We start from the raw sequence: 16102 nt of genomic DNA on the forward strand, positions 1-16102 counted from the left end.
CACCCTAGAACACACAAGTTGATCCACGTGATCTATTCCTTAGCCGTGTGCGGTGCCCCCAGCCACCATATTCCTCGATAATACTGTAGCGGAGTTTAGGCGAAGCCCTGCTGCTGTAGTACATCAAGATCGTCACCACGCCGTCGTGCCGACGGAACTCATCCCCGACACTTTGCTGGATCGGAGTCCGGGGATCGTCATCGAGCTGAACGTGTGCTCGAACTCGGAGGTGCCGTAGTTTCGGTGCTTGATCGGTCGGATCGGGAAGACGTACGACTACTTCCTCTATGTTACGTCAATGCTTCCGCAGTTGGTCTGCGTGGGTACGTAGACAACACTCTCCCCTCTCATTGCTATGCATCACATGATCTTGCGTGAGCGTAGGAAATTTTTTGAAATTACTACGAAACCCAGCAGTGGCATCAGAGCCTAGGTTATTTATGTTGATGTTATATGCACGAGTAGAACACAAGTGAGTTGTGGGCGATATAAGTCATACTGCCTACCAGCATGTCATACTTTGGTTCGGCGGCATTGTTGGACGAGACGACCCGGACCAACATTACGCGTACGCTTGCGCTTACGCAAGACCGGTTTCCCCGACGTGCTTTGCACATAGGTGGCTTGCGGGCGACTGTCTCTCCAACTTTAGTTGAACCGAATATGGCTACGCCCGGTCCTTGCGAAGGTTAAAACAGAGTCTATTTGACAAACTATCGTTGTGGTTTTGATGCGTAGGTGAGATTGGTTCTTGCTTAAGCCCGTAGCAGCCACGTAAAACTTGCAACAACAAAGTAGAGGACGTCTAACTTGTTTTTGCAGGGCATGTTGTGATGTGATATGGTCAAGGCATGATGCTGAATTTTATTGTATGAGATGATCATGTTTTGTAACCGAGTTATCGGCAACTGGCAGGAGCCATATGGTTGTCGCTTTATTGTATGCAATGCAATCGCGATGTAATGCTTTACTTTATCACTAAGCGGTAGCGATAGTCGTCGAAGCATAAGATTGGCGAGATGACAACGATACTACGACGGAGATCAAGGTGTCGCGCCGGTGACGATGGTGATCATGACGGTGCTTCAGAGATGGAGATCACAGGCACAAGATGATGATGGTCATATCATATCACTTATATTGATTGCATGTGATGTTTATCCTTTTATGCATCTTATCTTGCTTTGATTGACGGTAGCATTATAAGATGATCTCTCACTAAATTATCAAGAAGTGTTCTCCCTGAGTATGCACCGTTGCGAAAGTTCTTCGTGCTGAGACACCACGTGATGATCGGGTGTGATAGGTTCTACGTTCAAATACAACGGGTGCAAAACAGTTGCACACGCGGAATACTCAGGTTATACTTGACGAGCCAAGCATATACAGATATGGCCTCGGAACACGGAGACCGAAAGGTCGAGCGTGAATCATATAGTAGATATGATCAACATAACGATGTTCACCATTGAAAACTACTCCATCTCACGTGATGATCGGTTATGGTTTAGTTAATTTGGATCACGTAATCACTTAGAGGATTAGAGGGATGTCTGTCTAAGTGGGAGTTCTTTAATTAATTTGATTAACTGAACTTAAACTTATCATGAACTTAGTACCTGATAGTATCTTGCTTGTTTATGTTGATTGTAGATAGATGGCTCGTGTTGTTGTTCCGTTGAATTTTAATGCGTTTCTTGAGAAAGCAAAGTTGAAAGATGATGGTAGCAATTACACGGACTGGGTCCGTAACTTGAGGATTATCCTCATTGCTGCACAGAAGAATTACGTTCTGGAAGCACCGCTGGTTGCCAGGCCTGCTGCAGGAGCAACGCCGGATGTTATGAACGTCTGGCAGAGCAAAGCTGATGACTACTCGATAGTTCAGTGTGCCATGCTTTACGGCTTAGAATCGGGACTTCAACGACGTTTTGAACGTCATGGAGCATATGAGATGTTCCAGGAGTTGAAGTTAATATTTCAAGCAAATGCCCGGATTGAGAGATATGAAGTCTCCAATAAGTTCTATAGCTACAAGATGGAGGAGAACAGTTCTGTCAGTGAGCATATACTCAAAATGTCTGGGTATAATAATCACTTGATTCAATTGGGAGTTAATCTTCCAGATGATTGCGTCATTGACAGAATTCTCCAATCACTGCCACCAAGCTACAAGAGCTTCGTGATGAACTATAATATGCAAGGGATGAACAAGACTATTCCCGAGCTCTTCGCGATGCTGAAAACTGCGGAGGTAGAAATCAAGAAGGAGCATCAAGTGTTGATGGTCAACAAGACCACTAGTTTCAAGAAAAAGGGCAAAGGAAAGAAGAAGGGGAACTTCAAGAAGAACGGCAAGCCAGTTGTTGCTCAAGAGAAGAAACCCAAGTCTGGACCTAAGCCTGAAACTGAGTGCTTCTATTGCAAGCAGACTGGCCACTGGAAGCGGAACTGCCCCAAGTATTTGGCGGATAAGAAGGATGGCAAGGTGAACAAAGGTATATGTGATATACATGTTATTGATGTGTACCTTACTAATGCTCGCAGTAGCACCTGGGTATTTGATACTGGTTCTGTTGCTAATATTTGCAACTCGAAACAGGGACTACGGATTAAGTGAAGATTGGTTAAGGACGAGGTGACGATGCGCGTGGGAAACGGTTCCAAAGTCGATGTGATCGCAGTTGGCACGCTACCTCTATATCTACCTTCGGGATTAGTATTAGACCTAAATAATTGTTATTTGGTGCCAGCGTTAAGCATGAACATTATATCTGGATCTTGTTTGATGCGAGACGGTTATTCATTTAAATCAGAGAATAATGGTTGTTCTATTTATATGAGTAATATCTTTTATGGTCATGCACCCTTGAAGAGTGGTCTATTCTTGTTGAATCTTGATAGTAATAACACACATATTCATAATGTTGAAGCCAAAAGATGCAGAGTTGATAATGAGAGTGCAACTTATTTGTGGCACTGCCGTTTAGGTCATATCGGTGTAAAGCGCATGAAGAAACTCCATACTGATGGACTTTTGGAACCACTTGATTATGAATCACTTGGTACTTGCGAACCGTGCCTCATGGGCAAGATGACTAAAACACCGTTCTCCGGTACTATGGAGAGAGCAACAGATTTGTTGGAAATCATACATACATATGTATGTGGTCCGATGAATATTGAGGCTCGTGGCGGATATCGTTATTTTCTCACTTTCACAGATGATTTAACCAGATATGGGTATATCTACTTAATGAAACATAAGTCTGAAACATTTGAAAAGTTCAAGGAGTTTTAAAGTGAAGTTGAAAATCATCGTAACAAGAAAATAAAATTTCTACGATCTGATCGTGGAGGAGAATATTTGAGTTACGAGTTTGGTGTACATTTGAAAAATTGTGGAATAGTTTCGCAACTCACGCCACCCGGAACACCACAGCATAATGGTGTGTCCGAACGTCGTAATCGTACTTTACTAGATATGGTGCGATCTATGATGTCTCTTACTGATTTACCGCTATCGTTTTGGGGATACGCTCTAGAGACGGCCACATTCACGTTAAATAGGGCACCATCAAAATCCGTTGAGACGACGCCTTATGAACTGTGGTTTGGCAAGAAACCAAAGTTGTCGTTTCTGAAAGTTTGGGGCTGCGATGCTTATGTGAAAAAGCTTCAACCTGATAAGCTCGAACCCAAACCGGAGAAATGTGTCTTCATAGGATATCCAAAGGAAACTATTGGATACACCTTCCATCACAGATCCGAAGGCAAGACTTTTGTTGCTAAATTCGGAAACTTTCTGGAGAAGAAGTTTCTCTCGAAAGAAGTGAGTGGGAGGAAAGTAGAACTTGACGAGGTAACTGTACCTGCTCCTTTATTGGAAAATAGTACATCACAGAAAACTGTTTCTGTGACACCTACACCAGTTAGTGAGGAAGTCAATGATAATGATCATGAAACTTCAGAACAAGATACTACTGAACCTCGTAGATCAACCAGAGTAAGATCCGCGCCAGAGTGGTACGGTAATCCCGTTCTGGAAGTCATGATGCTAGATCATGATGAACCTACGAACTACGAAGAAGCAATGGTGAGCCCAGATTCCGCAAAGTGGATTGAAGCCATGAAATCTGAGATGGGATCCATGTATGAGAACAAAGTATGGACTTTGGTTGACTTGCCCGATGATTGGCAAGCAATTGAGAATAAATGGATCTTCAAGAAGAAGACTGACGCTGACGGTAATATTACTGTCTACAAAGCTCGACTTGTCGCAAAAGGTTTTCGGCAAGTTCAAGGGATTGACTACGATGAGACCTTCTCACCCGTAGCGATGCTTAAGTCTGTCCGAATCATGTTAGCAATTGCTGCATTTTATGATTATGAAATTTGGCAGATGGATGTCAAAACTGCATTCCTGAATGGATTTCTGAAAGAAGAGTTGTATATGATGCAACCAGAAGGTTTTGTCGATCCAAAGGGAGCTAACAAAGTGTGCAAGCTCTAGCGATCCATTTATGGACTGGTGCAAGCCTCTCGGAGTTGGAATAAACGTTTTGATAGTGTGATCAAAGCATTTGGTTTTATACAGACTTTTGGAGAAGTCTGTATTTACAAGAAAGTGAGTGGGAGCTCTGCAGCATTTCTGATATTATATGTGGATGACATATTGCTGATTGGAAATGATATAGAATTTCTGGATAGCATAAAGGGATATTTGAAGAAGAGTTTTTCAATGAAAGACCTCGGTGAAGCTGCTTACATATTGGGCATTAAGATCTATAGAGATAGATCAAAACGCTTAATTGGACTTTCACAAACAACATACCTTGACAAAATTTTGAAGAAGTTCAAAATGGATCAAGCAAAGAAAGGATTCTTGCCTGTGTTACAAGGTGTGAAATTGAGTAAGACTCAATGCCCGACCACTGCAGAAGATAGAGAGAATATGAAAGATGTTCCCTATGCATCAGCGATAGGATCTATCATGTATGCAATGCTGTGTACCAGACCTGATGTGTGCCTTGCTATAAGTCTAGCAGGGAGGTACCAAAGTAATCCAGGAGTGGATCACTGGACAGCGGTCAAGAACATCCTGAAATACCTGAAAAGGACTAAGGATATGCTTCTCGTATATGGAGGTGACAAAGAACTCGTCGTAAATGGTTACGTTGATGCAAGCTTTGACATTGATCCGGACGATTCTAGATCGCAAACCGGATACGTGTTTACATTAAACGGTGGAGCTGTCAGTTGGTGCAGTTCTAAACAAAGCGTCGTAGCGGGATCTACATGTGAAGCGGAGTACATAGCTGCTTCGGAAGCGGCAAATGAAGGAGTCTGGATGAAGGAGTTCATATCCGATCTAGGTGTCATACCTAGTGCATCGGGTCCAATGAAAATCTTTTGTGACAATACTGGTGCAATTGCCTTGGCAAAGGAATCCAGATTTCACAAAAGAACCAAGCACATCAAGAGACGCTTCAATTCCATCCGGGATCTAGTCCAGGTGGGAGACATAGAGATTTGCAAGATACATACGGATCTGAATGTTGCAGACCCGTTGACTAAGCCTCTTCCACGAGCAAAACATGATCAGCACCAAGGCTCCATGGGTGTTAGAATCATTACTGTGTAATCTAGATTATTGACTCTAGTGCAAGTGGGAGACTGAAGGAAATATGCCCTAGAGGCAATAATAAAGTTATTATTTATTTCCTTATAATCATGATAAATGTTTATTATTCATGCTAGAATTGTATTAACCGGAAACATAATACATGTGTGAATACATAGACAAACTTAGTGTCACTAGTATGCCTCTACTTGACTAGCTCGTTAATCAAAGATGGTTATGTTTCCTAACCATGAACAAAGTGTTGTTATTTGATTAACGGGATCACACATCATTAAGAGAATGATCTGATTGACATGACCCATTCCATTAGCTTAGCACCCGATCGTTTAGTATGTTGCTATTGCTTTCTTCATGACATATACATGTTCCTATGACTATGAGATTATGCAACTCCCGTTTGCCGGAGGAACACTTTGGGTGCTACCAAACGTCACAACGTAACTGGGTGATTATAAAGGAGCATTACAGGTGTCTCCAAAGGTAGATGTTGGGTTGGCGTATTTCGAGATTAGGATTTGTCACTCCGATTGTCGGAGAGGTATCTCTGGGCCCTCTCGGTAATACACATCACATAAGCCTTGCAAGCATTGCAACTAATGAGTTAGTTTGCGAGATGATGTATTACGGAACGAGTAAAGAGACTTGCCGGTAACGAGATTGAACTAGGTATTGAGATACCGACGATCGAATCTCGGGCAAGTAACATACCGATGACAAAGGGAACAACGTATGTTGTTATGCGGTCTGACCGATAAAGATCTTCGTAGAATATGTAGGAGCCAATATGGGCATCCAGGTCCCGCTATTGGTTATTGACCGGAGACGTGTCTCGGTCATGTCTACATTGTTCTCGAACCCGTAGGGTCCGCACGCTTAAGGTTACGATGACAGTTATATTATGAGTTTATGCATTTTGATGTACCGAAGGTTGTTCGGAGTCCCGGATGTGATCACGGACATGACGAGGAGTCTCGAAATGGTCGAGACATAAAGATTGATATATTGGAAGCCTATATTTGGACATCGGAAGTGTTCCGGGTGAAATCGGGATTTTACCGGAGTACCGGGAGGTTACCGGAACCCCCCGGGAGCCATATGGGCCTTAATGGGCTTTAGTGGAAAGGAGAAAGGGGCAGCCCAAGGTGGCCGCGCGCCTCCCCCCTCCCCTAGTCCTATTAGGACTAGGAGAGGTGGCCGGCCCCCTCTCTCTCTTCCCCCAGGAATCCTATTCCAACTAGGATTGGGGGGGGGGAATCCTACTCCCGGAGGGAGTAGGACTCTCCTGGCGCGCCCCTTGTGGCCGGCCAGCCCTCCCCCCTTTGGTCCTTTATATACTGAGGTAGAGGCACCCTAGAACACACAAGTTGATCCACGTGATCTATTCCTTAGCCGTGTGCGGTGCCCCCAGCCACCATATTCCTCGATACTGTGGGCGGAGTTTAGGCGAAGCCCTGCTGCTGTAGTACATCAAGATCGTCACCACGCCGTCGTGCTGACGGAACTCATCCCCGACACTTTGCTGGATAGGAGTCCGGGGATCGTCATCGAGCTGAACGTGTGCTCGAACTCGGAGGTGCCGTAGTTTCGGTGCTTGATCGGTCGGATCGGGAAGGCGTACGACTACTTCCTCTACGTTACGTCAACGCTTCCGCAGTCGGTCTGCGTGGGTACGTAGACAACACTCTCCCCTCTCATTGCTATGCATCACATGATCTTGCGTGAGCGTAGGAAATTTTTTGAAATTACTACGAAACCCAACAGTCCACACCATAAATCTACCAGATAAACGATGGCTGTTAGATTGAGACACGTAGGACTGATTGTGTGGTGATGATTGGTTTGTGCGTTTTGTGGGACTAATTGTTGGGTGCACGTAAGAAAAATTTTGCGTGGTGGCGGAGATGACCCGGGACCCCTTGTATGACGCCCGCACCGTCGCCTCACCCGCCGCCGCCCATCTCTTCGTTCCACCAATTGGCTCCGTTCACTCGAGCCAGCAGAGGAGCGGCGGCAGGCGGCGGGCTGGCAATGACAATTTTGGGAAGACTGGATCGGGAGTCAACAGGCTCCTGGCACTGGCGATCCCGCGGACGGGTGACACGCTGATATGGCAGGGTCCTGGGTGTTCTGTCGCATCGCCTCCCTGCTGTGGTGATCTCGCGGACGGATGCCACGCTGCTCGCGATGGCGATGGTGATCGTGCGAGGTCGCGCTGTTGGTGAGCGGCGTCGAGGTTAAGGGCGAGGGGAGCTGATTTCGTTCTAGTTTCCTTAGTTTGCGATGAGAACTGCGTGATTGTAGGGGATGGACGCAAGGCCGGTTGTTGCACATTTCTCTTCTCGTGGGTGGATGGTGGAGGTGGAGTACGGTGAGTCATTGGAATTTGCCAAGTCCACACCATAAATCTACCAGATAAACGATGGCTGTTAGATTGAGACACGTAGGACTGATTGTGTGGTGATGATTGGTTTGTGCGTTTTGTGGGACTAATTGTTGGGTGCACGTAAGAAATTTTTTGTTTGATTGTTTAATAGTAGTGGAGAGATTAGAAGGGTTGGGGGAGCGAGGCAGCGTGACCCAGCACAGCTCAATCTGGTTGAACCCAACCGACTAGGAGAGGCCGTGTGGTGCGCCGGTCTCCCTCCGTCGCGCACCAACCCGAAACCCCGCCAAACCCTCGCACCCGCCGCCGACCACCGATGGCGCCGCTGATCGACGACGTCACCGCCGAGATCCTCCTCCGCCTGCCGCCGGACGAGCCCGAGCACCTCTTCCGCGCCGCGCTCGTCTGCAAGCCCTGGCTCCGCGTTCTCCGCGACCCCGGCTTCCGCCGCCGGTACCGCACCTTCCACGGCACCCCTCCGCTTCTGGGCCTCCTCCACAGGCTCCAGGTCATCCAAGGAGACCCCGCGCCCCGGCTCGCCCCCACCACATCGGCGCCCCTCTCTCCCTACCCCGACTGCGACCGCTCGCGGGCGCTTGACTGCCGGCATGGCCGCGTCCTCCTCCACGTGTGGGTCAGGGGCAGGGGTTGGCATTTCACCGTCTGGGACCCCGTCACCGGCGACCAGCAGAGCCTCCCGGAGCCCGGCATCCCGTGGCTGATCTACACCGCCGCCGTGTTCTGCCCTGTGGCCGGCTGCGGCCACCTTGACTGCCACGGCGGCCCCTTCCGGGTTGTCTTTGTGGCCACCGACGACTACGACGAGCTAGTCAAGGCGGCAGTGTACTCATCAGGGACAGCTGCGTGGAGCACGCCAGTGACACTCGACGACGGCTGTGAATCCTATGTTCGGCACAGGCGAGATGTTCTTGCTGCTGATGGATCATTCTACTATATCCCCTATGTCGAGCCTAGGCGGGGTGTCGTTATTGGAGATGAAACCTACTTCACGCTTCGTGAGGGTAACGCAATCATCAAATATGACTGGGCCAAGAATTGCATATCCATGGTTGATCCACCGGACCCGAATGTGTACGACGACGTTGCCCTCATGGCGATGGAGGACGGTTCACTGGGGTTTCCCTGCCTTGAGAATTCCAGCCTTTGTCTGTTCTCAAGGAAGGTGAATGCAGAAGGAGATGCAGAATGGATGCGCTGCAGGGCCATCAAGCTGGAGAAAGTTATACCTGTAGCCAATCCTGATGAGGAACCAGTCGTTGTCGGATGTGCAGAGGGTGTGGGTGTCATATTCGTGAGCAGATGTTGGCTTGTTCACAATCAAGCTAAATTCTGGGCTGGTTAAGAAGGTCGCGGAGTCTGGGAAGTACTTCAGCGTCTTACCCTACATGGGCTTCTACACTCCAGGTATGCCTTTGCTTCTTGTCTGTTGCCCTGCGTTTTTTCTTTACAGCCTCAGTATGTTTGCTTGATTAGTTCGTTATGGTCTGTGGACAATTAATCATAATGCAAGTAATGTTTGATAGTTAGATCAATGTATATAGCTTGCTATACACTGTTCTGTATGTGCTACTTTAAACTGAGTGATATGGCATTGGAAAACAGAGAACATGATTTTGTTATGAGAATTAACTTGTTATAAGGAGCACAACCAAGCACTAGTGGAATTGCTAAATGTGCTCAGAAACCTATTGATCTAGTATTACCCTGTTACCTTGCTTCAGATTTTTTTTTTTAAGAAAACAGTTTGATCTCGTATTTTACTGTTATTTTGTTTCAGATATTCTTTCCAGAATTAGTCTATTATTTTCTGGCATGTCTGAAGCTCACATGTGGAGCTTATTTTTGTAAAGCCTTGGCGTTAGTACTTCTATATAGCAAATCAAACTGTAAATGCTGAGTTTGAATGTTAGTTTTGATTATTGTTTTTGCATAATATGTTTTCAGACCGTGGTAGATTTTCATCGCTAGCGAGGCTCACTGATGTCTGATGTGCTGCTCAAAAGCAAGAATGCATGACTTCACGAAATGTATGAAGCCGCCATCATAAATCAACTGCTGTTGGCTTCTTGCAGAGCTACTCCTATCAAAATCTTTTATTTTCTGTTGAGTAGTTGAAGCACGACTGGTGCAAGTCATCATGATCAACTGTGGATGCAAATCTTGTCTTATCTGGGCCATTCGATCGGTCCAAAATTCATCTAAAATGGACTAATTCAGATTCAAAGTGGCATTCTTTTTTTTTTAAGAGGGGTTTCCCTCCTGCCCCGTTTCATTATAAAACGAAGCCAACAACAATTCTAGTGCTCGGGTTGAACCCAGAGTAGCCGAACGGACTAAGGCCATGTTCAAATTATTACAAAACCAACCGAATCAAAACTAGCCTAAAGCTACAAGCCAAACATCGCAGATTTTTCATTCTTTGCTCAACCAGTTGGTGTTGGCTACGAGCAATCGGACGTCGGTGCTCATCAGCCGTGCCCAGTGGAAGGGTCAAACCCATGCGATCCTCGGGAGCTCTCCACGACGATGATCGAGTAGACGAAGGGAGTGCAACATCAATGCTGATCTGCCGAATCGCAATTGAAGTTCTTTCACACATACCTTGGAAAGTCTCCCCGGAGATGAATCAGCAGCTCAACGCCCCGTTTTATGAGCAGGAGGTAAAAGATGTTTTATTTTAGATATTTCCAACAAAAGCCCGTGGCCGGATTGACTGCCTGCACATTTTCTTCAGAAGAAACGAAATCTTTGTCGCGAAGAGGTGACTGGTATGGTTTTGCGGATTCTCAATGGAGAGGACTCCATGGAATAGTTAAACAGAACATTCATCATTATTATCCCTAAGGTAGCAAAATTGACACTTTTGTCTCAGTTTCGACCAATAAGCTTGTGGGATGTGATATATAAAATTGTCTCGAAGGTACTTGCTAATCGGCTGAAACTTATTCTATCAGAGTAATTGTCTGAAGCTTATTCTATCGGAGATTATTTTTGTCGAAAAACTGATTTCGTGCCAGGTAGACTCGCTACAACAATGTGATCACGACATATGAATGCCTACATTACATGAAAATTGGAAGGGGAAAGAAGAATATTTGTTGTGCTCTAAAGCTCGATATGATGAAGACCTAGTATCAGATGGAGGTTATGCTCAAGCTTGGTTTTAATGCTAGTTGGTTTGAAAGGGTAATGAGGTGTGTTGTCTCGGTGTCCTTCTCAGTTATCTTTAATGGAGACAAGCTAGAAGTATTTAAACCAACTAGAGGTATCCGACAAGGTGACTCTATCTCACTCTACTTGTATTTGCTAGCGGCCGAAGAACTTTCACGCTTGATAAAAGGGCCGGGGGACAAAAATGATGTAGCATGTATAAAAGTGGTACCTACGACACCATGTGTTAATCATTTATTATTTGCAGATGATAGCATTACATTTTTCAAAGCAAATGAGGCATAGGCTCAGCCCGACGGCCTGGTGGGCGGCGGTGGTGGGAGGTGTGGGCGCCGCGCAGCAGGAGGGCGTGACGGCATAAAAGGTGGCCGGCGCAGACGAAAACCCCCACTCGGCTCGCGTCGGCGGCGGGTCTCCTCCTCTCACATGGTGAGGGGTCCGACTAGTGCGGCGCGTTGGCCCTGGACAAAGGGCTCCGCCGGCGTCGGGGCGGACGCTAGGGTGGCGGCGTCGGGCCTCCTCCTCTCCGGCGGCTCAAGGTGGCGGCGCCATGACACGAATTTGGATCGGGGCGCGGCTCGGCTGGTGGCGGCGTGCCTTGTCGTGTTTGTCGGGGCGGCAGCGTACTGCTGCGCATAGTGCACGTGGACAGTGGCCAAGGAGGCGGCCTAGCCCTGCTCAGTGGGGGTGCCGGCCGCCCCTACCTTGACGCTCGGCTGGTGGGGGTAGCGGCGCTTCTGTGGCGGATCTGGCCGCGTGTTGGCCGGGTTCTAACCAGATCTGATGCTGGTCGATGGTGGGCGGCATGGATGGGCTTACTGGTGATCAGTCTTGGCGGTGGGCGGTGGTCTTTGGCCCCCTTGCCAGTGGATGGGCGTTCCTTGGTGGCCTTGCGTGGATCTGCATCGATCGCTGCAGTGGGGCGACACACGTGGTGTTCGGTGGGGAGGTTGGGTGGAGGGTAAGTGGCGTCGACGCTAGGGCTGCCTGTCGTCAGCACGGGGTTGTGTCGGCCGTGGATGCGTCTGCTCCACCTCCTCCCCTTTTCCCGGTCCTTTTGCGCGCGGATGCAGCTCCGACGATGTTCAAGGCGGGACATGGGTTGCAGTTTCGTCGGGCGGGGGCGTTCCTTTGGACCAAAGCCGATCACTTTTCCTTTGGACCAAAGCCGATCACTTTGGCTGGTCGTGGGGATGTTTGAATGTAGGACGACGACCCTGATGGCGGGAGGTGTGGCATTCATGGGCGGAGCGTGCGTCTCATGTGCGGGCGGGGCAGCCATGGCTACGCGAGTGGCTTGGTTGCGGGTGGTTGACAGAGTTAGGGTGTGAGGGAGAGGTGCGAGCGCCGGGGTACATCACTTGCCCAGTCCTTGTACTGATCGACGGTAGCGGCATCCGTTGATCGCGGCATTCCCACTCCTTTCATCTTGCTTCTAGTGAAAACTTGATCTACGGGATTGGGCAGTGGCTGCTATCCATGATCGTACCCTTTTGGAAGGCATCGTTTTGGAGTCCTGACTTCACCGTTGTCCGTCTCACCTCTCCGTTGTGGATTGTTCATGATGGTGATCTCCGTCGGCTCCAAGCGGCCTTCTTTGCACATTTGTAGTTTGCTTGGTAGTCAGTGGGATGGTGTGACGGTGCGCGACACCTTTCTATCTTGTCTTGAGTGTGTTGTGTGCAATACTGGCATGTCTTTGTGGACAAAATTACTGTTCTGACCTATGTGGTTAACAAAATCCCGATTTGACCTTGGTTTTAAAAAAATCGATTTTGACCTGTTTGGGTGACGCCAACATCCCTGGCGTCTGGGTTGCGAACCAGACGCCAGGAACCCTGGCGTCTGGCCCCTGGCCCGCACTGCCTGCCTGCCCGTTGACCTGCTGACGTGGCAAAGGGGCCAGACGCCAAGGACCCTGGCATCTGGCCCTGGTAAGTGGATAACGGCGCGGGCCAGTCCAGTGACGTGTATGCACCTGGTAGCCGCGTCGCCAGAGCTAATAGACGGTGTTATCTCCAGAACGATGAGGACATGGAGGAGGAGGTCCATGAAGAGGAGCCAACACATCAAGAGGAGCCAACACATCATGAGGAGCATGAGTATGATGCAACACATCAAGAGGATCATGAGTATGATGTTGATGCTCCACAACCATCACAGGTTACACAACCGACACAAGGCAATGCTCGCTCTAGGAAAGGCAAAGCCATAGCTAAGACACCAGGCAAGGAAGGTAGAAAGAAGACATGGAACACACAATTCCATAGTCCGGAGTATCCTCATCAGCTTATCCCAACAGGAATGCAAAGATATAAGGCCAACATTGAGGCGGAGGAGGAGGCATACAACAAAGAGGAGGAGGAGGCTAGCGAAGAGGAGGAGCCTACACTTGCAACCCTTGTGAAGAGAGGAACGAGGAAGTGAGCTTCTTGTTTGTAAGTGCATGAACTAGGTGGCGTTTGTATGCATGAACTTGGTGTTGTGGTAAAAACTATTAAGGTTGTCTTGAATTTGGTGTCTTATGTATGCACTTGGTGTCTTATGTATGCATGAATTTGTCGTGATGAAAAATCTGTGAACTTGTTGTCGTTTGTACGCAAGAATTTGTCGTGGTGAAAGTTCTGTGAAATGTGCTATCTTCTGTGTTGTATGAACCTGTCATATGAATATATATGTGCTATCTTCTTGTGTCAAACAGCAAGTTCAAAATAATGTACAGGGTCCCAGACGCCAGGGTCCTTGGCGTCTGGTTTCAAGTCAGAGGACCAGACGCCACGGTCTCTGCCGTCTGGTGGTCGACTGGAAGCAAAAGCAGAGTCCTGGACAGCAGAAACAGGGCCGCCAGATGCCATGTTTGGCCCTAGTGTAGTACTTTTTTCATTTTGTTCATATTTTGTCAAAGCATAGTATCGAGTGACATAGATATTTTGTTCTAGCAAACACCCCATAGTATCGAATGACAAACATTAGTGTTCACATAATAGCAAATGACAAACATATTTATCACATAATCTCAAATTACACAAATAGTCTCGAATGAGAAGTTCATCACATACAATGTCTCGAATGACATAACTAGTTCATGACCACGATGGTCCACGATAGTTGAAACGACATGAACATCACATATAACTCGGTTTCCTGTAGCAATGCAAGTTGATACGTCCATTTTGCATCATGCTTTTATATCAATATTTATTGCATTATGGGCTATTATTACACATTATGTCACAATACTTATGTTTATTCTCTCTTATTTTACAAGGTTTACATAAAGAGGGAGAATGCCGGCAGCTGGGATTCTGGCTGGAAAAGGAGCAAATATTAGAAACCTATTCTGCATAGCTCCAAAAGTCCTGAAACTTCACGGATGATGTTTTCCAAATATATAAAAAACATTGAGCGCAAGAACTTCACCAGGGGGGCCACACCTTGCCCACGAGTGTGGGGGCGCGCCCTACCCCCCTGGGCGCGCCCCCTACCTCGTGGGCCCCCTGGTGGCCCTCCGATGACCATCTTCTGCTATATGGACTCTTTCGATGGGAAAACAATCATAAGCCATCTTCTCGGACGAAACTCTGCCACCACGAGGCGGAACCTTGGCGGAGCCAATCTAGGGTTCTGGCGGGGCTGTTCTGCCGGGGAAACTTTCCTCCCGGAGGGGGAAATCATTGCCATTGTCATCACCAACGCTCCTCTCATCGGGAGAGGGCAATCTCCATCAACGTCTTCATCGGCACCATCTCATCTCAAAACCCTAGTTCATCTCTTGTATCCAATTCTTGTCTCCAAGTCCGGGATTGGTGCTAGTAGGTTGCTAGTGGTATTAATTACTCCTTGTAGTTGATGCTAGTTGGTTTAATTGGTGGAAGATTATATGTTCAGATCCTATATGCATATTAATACCCCTCTGATTATGAACATCTTTATGCTTTGTGAGTAGTTACTTTTGTTCCTGAGGACATGGGAGAAGTCTTGCTATTAGTAGTCATGTGAATTTGGTATTCGTTTGATATTTTGATGAGATGTATGTTGTCTCTCCTCTAGTGGTGTTATGTGAACGTCGACTACATGACACCTCACCATTGTTTGGGCCTAGAGGAAGGCATTGTGAAGTAATAAGTAGATGATGGGTTGCTAGAGTGACAGAAGCTTAAACCCTAGTTTATGTGTTACTTCGTAAGGGGCTGATTCGGATCCATATGTTTCATGCTATGGTTAGGTTTATCTTAATACTTTTGTTGTATTTGCGGATGCTTGCAATAGAGGTTAATCATAAGTGGGATGCTTATCCAAGTAAGGGCAGCACCCAAGCACCGGTCCACCCACATACCAAATTATCAAAGTACCGAACGCGAATCATATGAATGTGATGAAAACTAGCTTGACGATATTCCCATGTGTCCTCGGGAGCGCTTTACATCACATAAGAGTTTGTCCAGGCTTGTCCTTTGCTACAAAAGGATTGGGCCACCTTGCTGCACTTTATTTACTTTTGTTACTTGTTGCTCGTTACAAATTATCCTATCACAAAACTATTTGTTACCACTTATTTCAGTACTTGCACAGAATACCTTGCTGGAAACCGCTTATCATTTCCTTCTGCTCCTCGTTGGGTTCGACACTCTTACTTATCGAAAGGAATACGATAGATCCCCTATACTTGTGGGTCATCACAAGTCAACAACCCTTTTCCATTCCCATTCTTGCAACATTTCTTGAATCTTGCCATCATCAGTTATGTCAATCAATTTTCTTTCCCCGGGGCCATCTGACTGCTTCTTGTTGACGTAGTACACAAAATCCTCTTCCTTCAACCCTTGCTTCAACATGAATTTAGTCTTCAACCAATCGAAAGTGAGGTCCACTTCACTAACTTG

At 47.1% G+C, this 16102-nt stretch overlaps 1 pseudogene; it reads left to right on the forward strand.

Moving 5' to 3' along the window:
• Nucleotides 1–8212: 8212 nt before the first annotated feature.
• LOC125554619 lies at nucleotides 8213–11580 on the forward strand (annotated as a pseudogene).
• Nucleotides 11581–16102: the final 4522 nt, after the last annotated feature.

The sequence above is a fragment of the Triticum urartu genome, chromosome 4 (genome assembly GCF_003073215.2).
Source record: "Triticum urartu cultivar G1812 chromosome 4, Tu2.1, whole genome shotgun sequence".
Lineage (NCBI taxonomy): Eukaryota > Viridiplantae > Streptophyta > Magnoliopsida > Poales > Poaceae > Triticum > Triticum urartu.